The following is an 11,903-nucleotide window of genomic DNA, read 5'->3' as shown; positions in this document are numbered from 1 at the left end:
TTTTTTTTTTTTTTTTTTTTTTTTTTTTTTTTTAACCCGGCGGCGGCGGTGGTTTGAGCTCGAGGTGAGCTAGCGAGTTAGCTTGGTGCTAGCCAGCTGGAACATTTCCTACTTTGTTTAAATGGCCTCTCCCCCTGACTTGACGCTCGCCAATCGAATCTCTCCGAAGCTCGAAAAATGGATAAAACATACGAAATTAGCTCTCGTTTTACTCTTAAGTAGTTTGCACAGAAAACTTGGTAGTGTAAGCGTGCCCTCTTTGTGTGTGTGTTTGGCTGGTGTGGAGGTTCCAACCTAAAGGAATTTAAACTTTTATTCAACCCGATTGTTATTAAAACGTCATCTGATCTTTATTTTTATTATTACATTTATCTTTAAGCCCAACCATGGTACGACACAAGTGGTAATGGGGCAGAAGTGCATGGTAAAACCACTCTGTATCAAGCGATTGTTGCGGGTCAAACATTCATGGGACACTTCATTAGAGACAGTTATACTATCCTCTTATGATCCATAAACCAATAAAGCTGATAAAAACATGTCCCTATTATATTTATGTTGTGTATACTTAAGGAGTGCTCCCTTACAGGAGTGTTTTCCAAACCTTTATTGAGCAAATTCACTTAAAGTCAACCAGAGGGGAGTAAATGTAAGAGTAAAAAAACATTGCCCCCCCCCCCCCCCCCCCCCCTCAAAAAAAGAAAAACTAGTTCATTGGTCGATCACCAGCGCAGTCACCTTTGGTGTATCTCAATAAACAAGTATACTGTAGGAGAGTTCATTGTATTTCAGCATTGCAATTCCAAAAGTGAAACACAAGCAAATACTTTTCAGAAGGCCATTTTCAACCTTATTTCCATATTGAAATAGTTTTGGCTGTTTCTTATGTAAGGTTTCTAATTTATCAGAGATGGTAAAAAATGTGTTTGCATTAGCTGTCAGCTAAAATCATCAAAATAATAACTGAATAAAATACTCTGCGTAATGAATCTATGAGTTTTTGAAATGAGCTATAGAAATACATGTTTTTTTAATTCAAATTTTTTTTTTAGATGCACCTGTATTTCACCCTTATGCAGGTGACCACTCACTTGTTATTTCTCTGTGAAGGTGGCTTAGTTAGGTTTTCTTGAGCTGCATATACCGTTTCTCTTCCTTGGATTAGCATCAATTGGTCTCTGAGGTTTCTGGAATTCGGACCAGACTTTGGTGGGTTCAACCAGTTTCATGGGCTCCCAACCACCCTGCTTCCCTCTTAAGTACTTCATGAAAAAACGACTTAAGTACCAAGTTACTGGTCAGTAACTTCCGATGTATTATTTGTTTAATAAGAGCAGGAAAATCAGTCAAAAAGACAAGCAATTTCGGATGTCCCGATCCAACTTTTTCACTTCCGATCTGATACATATATTGCAGCCTTGATTTTTGCCTGATACCGATATCAGTCCGATCCGATTTCAGCAATAATCAAACATAAAATACTTTTGTAGTATGAAATTTTAGAAAATGCACGATTAAGTAATATTACTCAAACAGAGAACAATAATCAGCAACAGTGGGGATGAGAAAAACTGACCCATTTTTTATTAACCAATGGGTTACATAAAGTTACTGTTGTGCACGTCCCGACCTCTTAGGAGCAGTGTGGTGCACGCAATGAGATACAAACTTGCAGTAACAAAGTAAAGTGACAATCGAATATTATTATAACTCATTTTTCACAGAGTTTGAAGAATATATGCCAGAGAGTATTGTAATATTGCCTATTTGTATGTGTTTATACACCGTTTACGTTCCAATATTCATAATTTTGAGAGATATGTGCCTCAAATTCGATGCTAATTTCGTTCATTGTGTTTTAGCTTTGAGCTAGTGATTTTTGTGAACATAAACGAAAGAAACTAAGTCTGTGATATATTTGAACATTCAATAGGTGTAGTTATTTTATGTCTAAGTTTTACAGTGGACTTCAATTGGAGTGTAAATAAATTACTTTAAGCAAGCAACATTCACTCTTACTCCTTGCTACTATTTTAGCACTTTAGCAACCCGTTGTTTTGATCGCGTGGGCTCTGCATGCCATCCAGGTGCTGCTGGATAGAAGTGTTGGAGTGGAGCATGGAATGGACTGCTCGTATAAGAGTGGTCAAATCGGAGATTTTAGCTCCAGTCCGATCAGAACCTTGTTTTTTTGGCTGACAACAGACCTATTTCTGATCTCAAAGATCCACTCGGGACACCCCATACTAGCAGTGGTTTTCCTTGTTTACACCACAATAGGTTCACTTTTTCATTGTTTGAAATCTTTCTGATTGGTGTTTACAACTGCCACTACATTTAATCATAGCCGTATTGCTGACGTGGAACATGTGCAAATCAATGTAAACATCACATGATTTATCAAGATGGAAGTCAGTTGTCTATTTAGGACAGTAATTGCGATTGTTTTTACACTTTTATTAAGGAACGCGCTTGATTAATAGCAAGTTTAAAATAGTTAAAAAGAAGCTTCCCATCGCAGATTAGCTCTGTTTAGAATCTGCCATATTTCCCAGTGCATAAACGACGACATTACTGCACATTTACGTCAAGACAGAGCATTAGCAGACTTTTGATCGGTTTGGGGAAAGGAATATTCTTCTCACCTGATTCTAATTGGAATATAAGACTCCATGTACACCTAACTATTGGTAGCTGAACAAAGGTACATTATTTGTAGTAAATGAATAATGATTTTCGGACCATCTTTGTGAAATCGTATAATTTCACACACAGTGGTTGGGAATCACTGCTTCACAGCAAATTGAGCTGGTGCAGGGCTATCTAATGTGGCTGGACTGTAGATTAGCCTTTTAAAGTAGCGAAAGGCTAATTTTAACTGGTGGGAAAGCGACACCAACCAAATGCAACGGGAAATTTGATGCACCAAGTGTGATTGTTATTATTAGACCCCTTTCAAGTGAGACATCCTTAAAAAACTGGAGCCACAACAGCTATTCTGTGTGACTTTTTTAATGGAGTACATGATTTAAGTGACAGGGTCTAGTATAAAATAGTTTGGACAGCAACAATTGCTTTTGAAAAAAAACAAGGCGGGTGACGTGAGCGTGGGGTGTTTAGGCTTCACAACCCAGTGCGGAATATGCTTATACACAGGTGTCAAACTGCCTCTGTTACTGGGGTGATTCTACCTCTGAAGATGGAAAATTGTCAGAGTGATTCTGTCCACCCGTATTTCTGGTCAGACAGCATCGGCGTTCAGCACAACAGGGTGGGAGAAGTGCATGTCTGATGTTAAACTTCCCACCCATGTCTCGGCAGTGCAGAATTCCCTTACACACATGCGTCATACCGCTTCTGTTTTGACTAGGGTTGGGAACGCTAAACCGATGCGACCAGGTATCCCTTCGTAAAGGCGAGAGATAGGACTGTATCGCTTGCAGAAAAGACCATCGATACAAAATGCACCAGGAATCCTTAGATACATCGGTTGTAGGGCTGTGGACTGGATGTTGCGAGGCTAGGAATCGGTTGCCCGGATGTTGCGAGGCTAGGAATCGGTTGCCTGAAGGTTATGGTTTTATCTTGTAAAACAAGCGAGAGCAGTCTCACGCTGCGCTCCGCAGGTAACGTTATGTTTACAACCAAACACAGCAGTGGTGGATACTAGCGATACTACTAGTTTAACTATATTTCTCTGTATTGTCACAATTTCAACATCAAATAGCTTTTCAGTAGTTAAGCTACTTTCATGGTCACAGCGATAGTAAAGTAGCGTTCCCCAAGGAGTTGAATGTAATGTTACGTACCTTATCTCAAGTCCGCCTTCGACATCGGGGGCCGGCGGCGGAAAGTGTGCCGCAGAAGTTAAACATGCAGACAATATGGCAAAGGTAGGTACAGCTCAGCAATTTCCTTGGGCTGTATAGCTCAGCAAAGTAATGCTTCTTCTCGAGGCCTCGCGGGATGATTTTACATTCTTGTTGGTACTGTGCTGTCTAAAAAGACTACCAAGAGGACACACAGCCAGCTATATCCCAAAGCTGACACAACAATCACCAGTTGTCATCACGACTTAAAAGTTTAAAAAAAAGTCACCCAGTACTCGGCAAGGAGCAAAAAAAAAAAAAAAAACAAACAAAAAAAAAAAAACAGGCAATGAGTGTGTGCAGTGGCGGTCCTAGCTTGAATGGCACGGTGTGCAAGACCCCACATGGCTCTTTAACTCAGTCACTGCCAGCTGTTTCCTGAGCAGGGAACCCCTAGACTGCCAGGCATTTTCGAGCAATTTCAATGATTTTTCAAGCCCCACAGAATATTATGTAATATGACGATGTAAACACCAAAACTACCGAATGAAAGAAAACGTTTCTCTAGCTTATACCTTTCTTTAGTAATCAACAGTCAAATATAGGCTACTTTCAGCCAAATCGGTTTCTGGAAGAAAAAAAATGAGAGAACAGCCTTTTTGTAAAAGCAAACACATCAACCAGAACAATGACTTTGACACCATTATTTTTTTTCTTTCGTTAAAATCACAAACATCTAAACATAAAACAACACAGAGAAAGTACTTTTGACAGAAAAATAATTTATTTACAAGTATAACTATGTACAGAATTTACATTAGACAAAAAATATTGAACAAATGGGCCTCCCACCCTTGCACTTTTTCCCTCCAAATTCTCCTCTACCGTTTGCTCAATAGTCCAGGTTTTTATTACCTTGTGCATAAAATCTAGCAAAGTTTTGTCCACATATGGATATTATTCTTCTGTTGGCAGTGAATGGTATCTTGTGTGGTTGTCATTCTCCTTGAAACCAGTCACTACTTCAGCTCGAAGCACAAACTGTGCATTTTAGAAATATAACTATTCCTATAAAAATACATTGTTGAATTTGCTGTCATGGGACGTGTCTTCTCTCTTTTCCGCCATTATGTTTGTCTCTTCTCATTGTCTTTTACACCCCGCCGGCACGCCCCCTCCTTATTCTTTATGTTCTTCAATCTGAGGAAGGGACATTCACCTTAAGGCATTGTTGCCCTCTACAGGGTGCCAAACCTCATTGCAGTTATCCAGAGGCTTGACGATCACACATAAACTGCACAAGACCCTTCCCCACCCATCCCCGTTAACAAACGCCATTGACGTCTTTAGATGGGATTGGCAGGGAATAGATGGATTCTTAACGACGTCTTTGGACGGCATTGGCAGGGAATTAGTTAAATATGGTTTGTGCGGCGTTTGAGAAGAGAAAATCTTCAAAATTAATTATGTTCTGTTTAAATCATTAATTAGATATTTTGAAAAAAGAATGTGTGTGTGTGTGTGTGTGCGCGCGTGCGCACACATACATACATATATATATATATATATATATATATATATATATAAACACACACACACACACACACACAGACGGCATAGTGGACGACTGGTTAGCCCATCTGCCTCACAGTTCTAAGGATCAAATGCCGGCCCCGCCTGTGTGGAGTTTGCATGTTCTCCCTGTGCCTGCGTGTGTTTTCTCCGGGCACTGCGGTTTCCTCCCACGTCCCCAAAACAAGCATGTTAGGTTGATTGAAGACTCTAAATTGCCCTTAGGTGTGAATGTGTGCGTGAATGGTTGTTTATATGTGCCCTGCGATTGGCTGGCGACCAGTTCAGGGTGTACCACGCCTCTCGCCCGAAGATAGCTGGGATAGGCTCCAGCACGCCCGCAACCCTTGTGAGGATAAGGCGGTATAGAAAATGGATGGATATATGGATGGATGGATATATATATATATATATTTATACACGCACACACACACACACGCGCAGCGGATGAAATATTTGACACCTCACCATTTTTCTCATTAAATATATTTCCAAAGGTGCTATTGCCATGAAAATTTCACCAGATGTTGGGAATGACCCAAGTCATCCAAACATACAAAGAAAGTAGATCAAATGAGCTCAGAAATTAAGTTGTGGGTAATAATGTCAAAAAGTATTGAACACGCCAACTGGTATTTATTTAATACATTGTACAAAAGCATTTGTTTGCAATGACAGCTTCGAGACGCCTCCTGTATGGAGAAACTAGTCTCATGCATTGCTCATGTGTGATTTTGGCCCAATCCTCCACACAAGCAGTCTTCAAATCTTGAAAGTTCCGTGGACTTCTTTTATGGACCTTGAATTTCAGTTCTTTCTATAGATTTTCAATTGGATTCAAGTCAGGTGATTGGCTGGGCCATTTTTGCAGCTTTTATTTTTTTTCTTTGAAACCAGTTGAGAGTTTCCTTGGCAATATGTTTTGGATCATTATCCTTCTGAAATGTCCACCCTCGTTTCATTTTCATCATGCTCGTAGATGGCAGTAGATTTTTGTCAAGAATGTCTCGTACATTTGCCCATTCATCCTTCCTTCAGTATTGTAGGTTTGTGTGTTTACCAGTACCATTTGCTGAAAAGCAGTCTCACATCATCCCATCACATGTTCCCACCTCTGAACTTCACTGTTGGTATGGTGTTTTTAGGTGTGATGTGCAGTATGGCAGTCAAACAGTTCAATTTTGGTCTCATCCGACCAGACTATATTCTCCCAGTATCAACTGGCTTGTCCAAATGTTGTTCAGCAAACTTTAAGCAAGCTTTGACATGCTTTTTATTCAGCAATGGGATCTTGTGTGGTGAGCATGCTTACAGGCCGTGGCTGCAGAGTACATTACTCACTGTTTTCCTTGTGACAACGGTACCTGCTAATTCCAAGTCTTTTTGAAGCTGCATACAGGTGATCCTTGGCTCTTGGACAACTGATTATTCTTTGCACTCTTCTGAGAGAAATCTTGCAAGGAGCACTTGATCGAGGCAAATTTATGGTGCTATGATTGACTTTCCACTTACGTATTATGGCCCCAACCGTGCTCACTTGAACGTGTGGGTGCGGTTTATCCAACATAGGGTGGAAAAAGGCCAAAAAAGTATGGCTTTTATAAGCCGTGTAATGTGTGACCTTGTATCCCCTGGCCAGTCAAGGACATTGTCAATGTCGTGTCAGTTTCTGCAGACATTGGTCTTCATTTTGTTTTAAGTTCAAGAAGTTGCCGTCCATTAATTCTTGGTGATTTAAAAAATAAATAAATAAATTTAAAAAAAATGTTTGCAAACGGCATGGAGAGGTCCTGTGTGCGGATCTCGTTGGACAACTTATGTGCTCATTTGATTCTATATAAAGGAGCCGGCGTGTCCCGTGGGCACTGGCATTACGCCTCTCGCTCTCTTGACCAGTCTATCTCTGGCGTTCGCTGCGACATGATCTTCAAGGTTTGTTTGTGTTATATGTGGGAAAAGGTATCGCCGGATGTCGTCACCACGCTGATGTCATCTAGGTCGGCGCGCATTCGGCAGCAGTGCTGACCTTTTGCTTTTTACATGTCGGGAAGAGGGGTTGTCTAGTATTTACTAGCTACATTCGTTGCCTCAAGGGAACTATTGCCTTGTTGTTGTGTGGCAACTCCTCCCAGTGAATCATTTACACTGCTCCAAGGTGCATGGTTGATAATACAGGTATATGCCCAAAAAATTTTAATATTGAGAGAAAGTCTATTTATTTCATTTTTGTTTCAAAAAGTGAAACTTGTATATTAGTTCATCACACACAGTAAAATATTTCAAGCCTTTTTTTGTTTAAATTTTGATTATGGCAGAAAGACAAAAAAATAATCATTCAAAGCTCTAGAAATATTGTATACGTTTTAAATTATGACCAGCATATAGTCTTGATACCAAATGTTTTAATAATTATATTAGGGGTGGACCGGTTCACAAAATCCAGCTGTGTATCCACCTGTTGCATCCATATAACAGAATAAGTCATGGCTTTCTGCATAAATGTTAGGTTTGTGTTCAATTAAAGAAATGTAATACTTTTTGTGATATTTTCTGTTTGGTGGTTTACCGTAAGGTTTTTCTAATGTAAAACAAAGGTTGGAAAACACTGGTCTAAATCTTCTAAATCAATCTCCTCAATAAAAGTTAAGTTATTAAATAAGTCTTCTATAACATAGACTGACATGTTTCATAATTCATGTCCAATAGTGTAGTAATAGGAGTGATTATATTATCTATCTAATGTAAATCATACGTGAATGAACTCAGCTCATGCATGAAGTTCACTCAAAAACTTTCGTCCAGTCTTCTTGGCTTGGAACACCACATCAATCAGACTTAAATTAAAATGAATAAGATGGGCTTCAACTGAAGACCTTCAGCTTTAATTTGAGGGTATTTACATCCACATTGGTTAAACGGTGTAAGAATTATAACAGTCTGTGTATATCTACCACTTTTATGCCTACAACTTTTTATGTGGGCTGGCTAGCTGCATGCTAGCATCACGTATCCTTGGGTTGCTGAAGTAGGTCTGACGCATATCTCTCAATACTAAATTAGGACACACAAACGTATATATCATTGGTGGTTTGTTTCAGCACTATATATTTTCTAGGAAATGTGCCCAAACTTATTTTTCCTACACTACAATGTTGACCGGGAGACAAATAAATGCTAAAAACAAGTGTCTATGTGACAACCTTAAAGGTATTGGGAAATGTAGTTTTTTAAAATAAAAGATCACAACGCATTGACAGCGCCACAAACAGGGATTGTTACCCAGAGTTTAACACTGGCACAGCTCGAGCCACGCAGCAACTTCGTTTAAAACTTCAGCTGCTCGGCGGACCGGTGTCTGCTCCGTCCAAAACTCCACAGCCTTGCTCCACGTATAGCACACAACAGAGATACTTAAGGGAAAGATAACTGTTTATTATGTTTGCTAGCCTGCAAGCTGAAGAGTTCGCTCCACCGCGGCGACATCATTTAAAACGTCAGCGACGTTTGTGTTGGTCCCCAATTAACACACACACGGGAAAGTTGACTGTTTATTAAGCATAACCTCAGCGGCACAAATTATTCAGCCAGTAGTTGACTGCAGCGAACGTATTTGATCGACAGGTGAAGGGCTCGTCTCCAGCCCCTCCAGCCCCCGAGCGTGGGCCTTAGTTTTCATGATTTCAGAGGCATAAAAAAAACAGTGATATTATCATTTATTGTGTTTTATTTTTTATTTTTTTTGGAAAATATATCGCCCTAAAAATGTATCGTGAGAGGCCTAGCGCCCATATCACTCACCAGGACAGGCCGCACCTTTTAAAGCCATACACACTCAGTCACATACTATAGTAGAATGTGAGGATGCTGATGCCAGGTGGACAAAAACAATACATATCTTTGGTGTACACAGGAAATAGCCTATTCTAATAACTTTTGTAGTCTAAAAATAAAAAAAAAACAGGATGTAAAGAGTTATGATTTCCTGCCTTGTTTTTTTTTTTGTTTTGTTTTGTTTTTCACGCTCAAGTAGACGAGATGGCCTCTTCGTCAGCGTGAGTTAGTGTCACGGGCGGCTTGCGCCATCGAGGCCGTCTGTCAGAAAGCCTTGGCTCATCAGACTCACTGGGTGATGACTAGCGGGGATGGAGACAGATGGGCGAGAGACACGACGTCTGGGATCACACACACAAAAAAAAGCCTCATGGGAGTGAGAATTTGCAGTGGCTGCCAACTGTCCTGCCTGCGCTCTGGCCCAAAATGCCAAATGGCGAGTGGTGCACGATCGGTTGTTTCTTTCGATAAGATGAGAACATGGCTAACATGATTACAAAATCAAACAAGTTAGTTTGTCTCCCTTTGGCTTGCAAAGTTCTCTGCATGCTGATAAATCTTTTCTTTATTTACAATCTTTGGATTCTACTCACATGAGTCACTCTTCCTCCATACCATGACTTTTCATCAAATTACTGTATACAGTGAACCCCCATTTATCGGGTGTGAGTTCCAGACCTGCAATAGGTGAACATACATGACATAGAGAGACCAAATTAAAAAAAAAAATTAATATACAGTGCCACCAGAAAGTATTCACACCCCTTCACTTTTTCCATATTTTGCTATGTTACAGACTTTTTCTAAAGCTGATTTGAGTATATTTTCTTTTAAAAAGATCACGATAATATATCCCATAATGACAAAGTAAAAACATGTTTTCAGACAGTTGTGCAAATGTATTTAAATGTAAACATTTAAACATAATTGGGACAGAAGTATTCACACCTTTGGCTTAAAATTTTCAATCGCAGCCTCAACTCTTCTTGGGTATGTCTGTACGAGCTTAGCACACCTGTTTTGGGGCATTTTCTCTCATTCTTCTCTGTAGATCCTCTCAAGGTAAGTCAGGTTGGATGGGCAGTGTTGGTGGACAGCCATTTTTAGGTCTTTCCAGAGATGTTCAATTGGATTCAAGTCTGGGCTCTGGCTGGGCCACTCGAGGACATTTACAGACTGCTCCTGAACCCAGTCCTTTGTTATCTTGGCTGTGTGCTTTGGGTCATTGTCATGTTGGAAAGGGAATTGACGCCCTAGTCTGAGTTCCAGAGCACTCTGGGGAAAGTTCTTTTGAAAAATGTCTCTATATTTGGCAGCTGTCATCTTACCCACTATGCTGCCACCACAATGCTTCACAGTAGTGATGGTGATGAGAAGTGCCTCTTCTTCCAGATATGATTCTTCCAATTCAGGCTCAAAAGTTATATTTTGGTTTCATCAGACCAGAGAATTTTGTTTCTGCAGGTCAGAGAATACTGAAGGTGCCTTTTGGCAAAGGGTTGTGCCTTTTAGTGAGAAGTGACTTCCGTCTGGCCAGGCTACTATAAAGGCCTGATTGGTGGAGTGCGTTAGCAATGGTTGACCTTCTGGATGGTTCTCCTATCTCCACAAGGGAACACTGGAGCTCTACCTGAGTGACCATAGGGTTCTTGTTCACCTCTCTGACCAAGGCCCTTCTTCCCCGGTTACTCAGCTTGGTCGGACGGCCAGATCTAGGAAGAGTCCTCGTGGTTCCAAACTTCTTCCATGTCAGAATAATCGAGACTACAGTGCTTTTTGGGACCGTCAATGCTGCTGGAATTCTTTTGTATCCTTCCCCAGATTTGTGCCTTGACACAATCCAATCTCGGAGGTCTGGAGACAGTTCCTTAGACTTCATTACTTGGTTTCTGCTCTGATATGCACTTCCAACAATAAGACCTTTATATAGACAGGTGTGTGCCATTCCAAAGGATGTTCAATCAACTGAATTTACCACAGTTGGAATCCGTTCAAGTTGTAGAAGCATCTCAAGGATAATCAGTGGAAATCAGATGCACCTGAAGTTTGAGTGTCATAGCAAAGGGTGGGAATACTTATGTACCCATTATGTTTGAATGTTTACATTTTTCATAAATCTTCACAAATGTCTGAAAATGTTTTTGTTTTTTTTCATTGTGGGATTTTTTATTTATTTTTTTAAAAATTTAAGAAACATATACTCAAATCAGCTTTAGAATAAGTCTATTACATAGCAAAATGTGGAAAACGTGAAGGGGTGTGAATACTTTCTGGTGGCACTGTAGTTTTACTCCTCCACATGCTACCAACACATTTAAACTCAAAACAAACTTTTAAACACAAAATCTGGGTGCGACTTATGATTATTTTACTAATTGATTAATTTGTCCATTATTTTTTTCGGTTATTCGATTAATTGGATTGTTTTTTTACTTTTTAAAAATGTTTTTTTATTTCCAACACTTTATTCAAGAGCAGGACATTATTGCAAATTGACAGTGCAGAACATGCACAAACATAAATTATGATTCAGTTACTGATTTTGTCCATAAATTCAAAAATTGCAAAAATGTTAAGTGTATACCAAAATAAAATGTTTGCAAATGTCTTATTTTCATTAAACAAAGATAATCAGTCTGCTGTCATGATGGACTACAGAAATCAGTATTTAGTGTTGAGTGGCTGAAATTC

At 39.7% G+C, this 11,903-nt stretch overlaps 1 protein-coding gene across 1 annotated transcript in view; it reads left to right on the top strand.

Moving 5' to 3' along the window:
* The window catches only part of stk40 (serine/threonine kinase 40), a 57,055-nt gene continuing 45,152 nt past the window's right edge, over positions 1-11,903 (top strand). The window contains exon 1 of the mRNA XM_061674071.1: positions 1-64. The gene's annotated coding sequence lies outside the window, so the exon portion shown is untranslated. The remainder of the gene's footprint in view (positions 65-11,903) is intronic.

The sequence above is a fragment of the Phycodurus eques genome, chromosome 4, assembly GCF_024500275.1.
Source record: "Phycodurus eques isolate BA_2022a chromosome 4, UOR_Pequ_1.1, whole genome shotgun sequence".
In the NCBI taxonomy this organism is placed as follows: domain Eukaryota; kingdom Metazoa; phylum Chordata; class Actinopteri; order Syngnathiformes; family Syngnathidae; genus Phycodurus; species Phycodurus eques.
This window is presented reverse-complemented; position numbering and strand designations above follow the sequence as displayed.